This window comes from Carlito syrichta, unplaced genomic scaffold (genome assembly GCF_000164805.1).
Source record: "Carlito syrichta isolate Samal-C Ts95f unplaced genomic scaffold, Tarsius_syrichta-2.0.1 Scaffold33826, whole genome shotgun sequence".
Classification (NCBI taxonomy): domain Eukaryota; kingdom Metazoa; phylum Chordata; class Mammalia; order Primates; family Tarsiidae; genus Carlito; species Carlito syrichta.
In genome coordinates, this window is record NW_006977922.1 from 4990 (window position 1) to 11496 (window position 6507).

Here is a 6507-nt window from a genome sequence, read left to right on the forward strand (position 1 = left end):
GCAGGTCGAGGCTGCAGTGGCCGGAGTGGCCACTGCACTCCAGTCTGGGCGACAGAGTGAGAGTCCAACTCAAAAAATAAATAAATAAATAAATAAAAACTAAAATCAGGCTCTCACTCTGTCTCCCAGGCCGGAGTGCAGGGGTATGATCATGCCTACAGACATGCACCACCACGCCAGGCTAATTTTCAGGATTTTTTTTTTTCTTAGAGACAAGGTCTCACTATGTCACTCAGGCTGGTCTCAAACTCCTGGGCTCAAGCAATCCTCCTGCCTTAGTCTCCCAAAGTGCTGAGATCACAGGTGTGAGCCGTCATGCCTGCCATCAGTTGAAATTTTACGCTTGCTTTATAAAAACAATCTGTCCTATTTCTCCTTACCAGGCTGTTAGTTCCTCACAGACAGAAATTGGTTTCTGTATCTACCTGATTTTAAGCAAACATAATGCAGGAAAATCTGGGTCCTCGGCTTCATCAAAAACAAACAAATGTACCACATAAGTCCTTTTTTTTTATTTTTGAGTCAGAGTCTCACTCTGTCCCCAGGCTTGAGTGCAGTGGCATGCTCCGGCCACCACAGCCTTGACCTGCTGGGCTCAGGAGATCCTTCTGCCTCAGCCTTCCAAGTAGCTGGGACTACAGGCATGGCCATCGCGCCCGGTTAATTTTTTGGTTTATTATAAAAACAAGGTCTCACCATATTGCTCAGGCTGATCTGAAACCCCTGGGCTCAAGCAATCCTCTCGCCTCCACCTCTCAAAGTGTTGGGATGACAGGTGTGAGCCACCACACCCGGCTCAGAAGTCCTTTAAACATTAAGTTTTCCCTAGAACATTTACACTATAATTTCAGGTTCAGATCTAATTTTTTTTTAATTGTGGAGACAAGATCTCGCCAAGTTGCCCAGGCTGGTCTTGAACTCCTGGTCTCAGGCAATCCTCTCACTTTGGCCTCCCAAAGTGCTGAGATTACAAGCTTGAACCACCGTGCCCAACCTGATTTTTTTTTCTGAAACAATACGTGCTGGAGAAGAGAAAACCTTGTCCTGGGAGACCTCAGAGATGGAAGAATTAGCATGGACCACGTGCAGGTAAGAGATCACAATTATCCGCAGTTTTTGTTTAAGTAAGCATCCCTTGGCTTTAAGTCCCTAACAGTGGCAAGCAGTACGTAAGGAAATACTAAGCTAAAAAACAAGAATTCCCCCACTTAACTCAATAAATAAAATAACCTAAAATTCTCTAGTGCCAGCAGGGTATAGCGACTCATGCCTATAATCTGACACTTTGGGAGGCCAAGGCAGGAGAACTGCCTGAGGCTAGGAGTTTGAAACCAGCCTGAGCAACATAGCAAGATCTCATCTCTATAATGAAAAGATAATTAGCCAGGCATGATGGATGATGGTGTGTGCTTGTCCTTCCAGCTACACGGGGAGTTGAGGCGGGAGGATCGCTTGAGCCCAGGAGTCCCAGGCTGTGGTGGGTAAGTGACGATTGTGCCACTGCACTCTGGATGACACAGCCAGACCCCGTCTCTTAAAAAATACAAAACCAAAAAACATAATTCTACTTCTACATTTGGGCATACAGTGGGTAGGGGAAAAAAAGAAGAAAAATGCCAAATCAAAGAGAAAAGGCAAAATTGAAAGAATGGGCAAATAGCCGGGCATGGCAGCGCGCGCCTGTCATTCCAGCTACTGGGAAGGCTGAGGCGGAAGGATCGCCGGAGCCCAGCAGGTCGAGGCTGCAGGGGCCGGGAGCGGCCACTGCACTCCGGTCTGGGCGACAAAAAAGAAGAAAAAGAAAGGAAAAAAAGAAGAAAGAACAGGCAAAAAGAGAAGACAGAACTTCAGAAAGACACAGGAGCCTTCTCATCCCCTACAATCAGGACTTTGGCCAGTCTACTCATTGTGAGTCTAAGAAGCCGGTGAACGCAGGGAGACCCTCAAGTTCCCCCCATCCCGTGTGTTTCATTGCCCTGACAAACGTGAGCACTTCCCTTCTTGGACAGTGGCTGACTGAGGTGGGCCTGGTTCTTTCTTCTCACAGTGACCCCATCCGTGACCCTTCTGCTACAATCACCTATTGTAGCATGTCCTATTCTTTCTTTTTTTTTGAGTTGGAGTCTCACTCTGTCGCCCAGACTGGAGTGCAGTGGCTGCTCCCGGCCACCTCAGCCTCAACCTGCTGGGCTCCGGTGATCCTTCCGCCTCAGCCTTCCAAATAGCTGCAACAACAGGCGCGCACTACCACGCCCAGCTAATTTTTTGATTTATTGTAGAGATGAGGTCTCGCTGCCCAGGCAGGTCTCAAATCTGCGGGCTCAGGCAATTCATTCACCTCGGCCTTCCAAAGTGCTGGGATTACAGGCTGAGCCACCGAGCCCAGCCCTAAAGACACTTTCAAAACAATCTATGGGCAAATCATTCCGGGTCTCACAATCTCCCAACACCTAGCCTTCCCAAGCTTCCAAAATAAATTCAGTATCAATTGTCTTAGTCACTCACTTCTGCAATCACCCAACGTTTCATCTGCATTTTTTTTTTCTTGAGTCAGAGTCTCACTCTGTCACCCAGGCTGGAGTGCAGTGGCATACTCACGGCCACTGCAGCCTCAACCTGCTGGGCTCAGGTAATCTTTCTGCCTCAGCCTTTCAAGTAGCTGGAACTACAGGTGTGCGCCCAGCTAAGTTTTTGATTTGTTGCAGCGACGAGGTCTCGCTAAGTTGCCCAGGTTGGTCTTGATCCCTTGAACTCAGGCAATCCTCTCACCTCCACCTCCCAAAGCACTGGGATGACCGGTGTGAGCCACTGCACCCGGCCTCATCTAAGTTCTCATAGAGACAGTATTCCTTCTTTTCACCGTCACATTCCCGCAACTTATGTAACATCTAATTAAATCAGTCACTGCCAACAATCCACACAGCTGTCATGAACAGATTTGGGAACAGACACAGCCAGCTCTAGAATGCACAGAGCCCACATAGGAAGAGGGGTCGGTGTGCTGTTCGCAGCTGTCAGCGTGTTGCACACAAGTCTGTTCATCTAGACCGTCAGTTAAGTGGAAGTTGTTTAAGAAGCATCTTAAGCTGGATGCAGTGGCTCATGCCTGTAATCCCAGCACTTTGAAAGGCTGAGGCAGGCGGATCCCTTGAGGCATCAGGAGTTCAAAACCAGCCTGAGCAACCTAATGAGACTCCCTCACTACAAACATAAAAAAAAATTAGCCAGGCATAGTGGCACGCCCCTGTAGTCCCAGCTACTCAGGAGACTGAGGCAGGAGGATCTCTCGAACTCAGGAGGTCGAGGTTGCAGTGAGCTATGATAGCACCATTGCACTCTAGCCTAGGCCACAGAGCGAGACCCTGTCTCTAAAAAGAATTAAAATAAGAAAAGATAAGTGCTTAAAAAATAAAATGTGGGCTGGGCGCGGTGACTCAGCCTGTAATCCCAACACTTTGGAAGGCCAAGGAGAGAAGACTGCCTGAGCCCCGGGGGTTCGAGACCAGCCTGGGCAACTTGGTGAGACCTTGTCTCTACAATCAATCACAGAAAACTCACCGGGCATGGTGGTGTGCATCTGTAGTTCCAGCTATTTGGAAGGCTGAAGTGGAAAGATCGCCTAAGCCCAGCAGGTCGAGGCTGTGGTGGCCGGGAGAGGCTTCTGCATTCCAGCCTGAGCAACAAAGAGTGAGACTCCAACTCAAAAAAATAAAAATAAAAATAATAAAATGTGATCGGTTAGAGCCGGGCTCGGTGGCTCAGCCTGTAATCCCGTACCTTTGGGAGGCTTAGGTGAGTGGATGGCCTGAGCCCGCGGGTTCGAGACCTGCCTGGGCAGCAAGACCTCATCTCTACAGTAAATCAAAAAATCAGCCGGGTGTGGTAGCGCATGCCTGTAATTCTGGCTACTCGGAAGGCTGAGGCAGAAGGATTGCCGGAGCCCAGCAGGCGAGGCTGTGGTGGCCGGGAGCGGCCACTGCACTCCAGTCTGGGCGACTGAGTGAGACTCCAACTCAAAAAACAAACAAAAAAATGTGATCGGTTAAAGGGATCTTTCATGCATTGGCTCATTTTATTCAAGCATCCATTCATTCTTTCATCCAATCAGTATCTCTTCAGTGACATCACAGTACTAGACACAGTGTCTGCTGCAGGCTGATTGGCAGGGCCAATATCACTGTGCCCATTTTCTTGGTGAGGAGACTGAAACTTGGCCATTTGTGCACTGACACCTACATGGTAATCGAAGTGCAGGTCTCAAGCCCAGGCCTCCTGATTGTAGATCCCTGTGTGCTTTCTGCTGTGGAATGCCATGGGTTTGATATGGATACCCGCTATTGTCTGTCCATATTGCCACAGCCCCTAGAGAAGGGCACGGCGAGGAATCTAGGAGACCCGCATACCTCACGTCCTAAGAGTTAACAAAAGGAGCACTTCCTCTTATCTCCTATGCATCCAGTAAGTAACTTCAAAGAACAGTTAACTTCCCCGCAGGCTGCGCCCAGTTAATTGAGAGATATAAATCCCACTTACTCTCTTTTCCGAGTAGACACAGGTTTGAATAACATAGTATCAAGGTCAGCGTAAGTCTTGCGATTTGCATAACTTTTGCGTGTAACAATATGTAGTGACGTTTGATGTCTCACTCCCTTTGCTCTATGGCAGATTTGATGAACACCTCTGCTCCGTGTAACCAGTGCCAGGAAATGCAGACCACAGATGTCATTATTGGCAAAATGCGACTGTGACTTCGAAGCTATACAATGCCCTGAGGGTCACGTGGTCCATGTATAGGCATCAACAACTCTAAACTTATAAAAGTAAACTGTAAAGGCTGGAGCCCGAGCAGAACCGCCTTTAAAAGGCCAGAAGCCCAGCTCTGCTCCCTTGATTCGAATTCAGAATTAAGCCCCTTTCTACCAGTCCCCTCCCCTTTGACTCACTGCTGCACGGGGAGAGCACTCGAGCGTTCCTGGGACAGTAACAGGTTTAGCTTGATCTTCCCATCGGAACAGGTGGTGGAAAGCAGACAATTCTAGAAGCCTTTCTGGAGAATGGCAGGGGGGAACATGGCAGGATTCCAAGGCGACGTGTCCCAGGGCTGAAGTCGGGATGCTGTCCACAGGCACGGTGGGTAGAATTCTGAGGGACTGTTTCGAGAGCTGAGTTGGAAGAGCCAACAAGGATGAGTGAGACTCTGAGAGGAGCAGTAGGGGAGGTTGTTGCCGCACTAGGGGCGAAGGGGCCCAGCGGGAAAGCCTGGGGGGCCAGAGCCATTGGGGAGGGACTGACCCTGGCCCTTTATTGACCAGTTGCTATTCAGGTCCCCTCTAAGCCTTCTCAGTTTGGCCTTGGCCTTGGCCTCGGCCCCTGTCCCGCCTTTGGCCTGCCAAGTCCAGTTTTAGCAAAGATCCCACTAAGTGAGTTTAGGGAGAAGACCTCACCCTTGATGTCTGACAAATTCCTCATCCTCCCACCCTCGAGATCTACGTGCTTGGCCTGTCTTTAGCAAGAATCCTGGTAAGTCGGGCTTAGTGAGACCTCCTCCACCATGGCGTCTGCGCCAATAATCCCCACCCACGGGCCCCCTCCCACTGCTTGTTAGCTATCAAACCCCAGCCATCTCCGGTTTCCTTGTCTGTACAATATTGGCCTTAATGGTATCTGTAAAACTGAATAAAAATTGAGTCCGAACAAAAATAAAAAACAAACCAAAACACCCAGCTGTCCTTGCTGCATTCGGAGGTGAGCTCAGCCTCTCTCCCCCACTCAACAGTCTTGAACAAAGGGTCAGAATAGCTCTGTTGACGAAAGATGCCAAACACCATAAAATATTTAAGATGCTTATTCTAAGCCAAACGTGAGTGTCCCAGGCTCGTGACACCCATCCCAGGAGGTCCCAAGAATGTGTGACCCATGTGGTTTAACTCGGTTGTAGCTCGGATACACACAATTTAGGAGGACAGAGGTTATAAGACATCATAAATCAGTACATGTGAGGTTTGCACTGGCTCCATCCAGGAGGGGGTGAGGGGCATCTCTAAGGGGCCACGGACTGTAGGTGGGTCCAGAGGGCTTCTGAGGGACGGTTGGCCAGCTAGAGTTATCGGAGGGATTTTGAAAGCAGCAAAGGAAGTGGGCAGCTAAGGAAGGATGATGAGGGAGCTGGATGGAGCTTTGGGGATTCTGGGACAGCAGGGCATTGTCTTAACAGGTGAGCAGAAGATTGCTTTACAGGGTCATGAAACACTGTGGTTTTCCTTCTTTATCTGTGATGTGATGTAATGCCAGAGCCAAGTTGGAAAGTAAACCACATTCAATAGCTAATTAAAAAAAAAAATTTTAGTCAGATTCTCACTCTGTCACCCAGGCTGGAGTACAGTGGCACGATCACAGCTCACCGCAGTCTCCGCCAGCTGGACTCAGGTGATCCTTCTGCCTCAGTTTCCTGAGTAGCTGGAACTACAGGTGTGCACCACCACCCCCGCTATTTTTTTTTTTTTTTTT

At 49.1% G+C, this 6507-nt stretch overlaps 1 long non-coding RNA gene across 1 annotated transcript in view; it reads right to left on the reverse strand.

Moving 5' to 3' along the window:
* The window catches only part of LOC103274724, a 12972-nt gene that overhangs the window by 742 nt on the left and 5723 nt on the right, over positions 1-6507 (reverse strand). Inside the window, exon 2 of the long non-coding RNA XR_505273.1 lies at positions 4944-5162. This is a non-coding gene — a long non-coding RNA (uncharacterized LOC103274724). The remainder of the gene's footprint in view (positions 1-4943; positions 5163-6507) is intronic.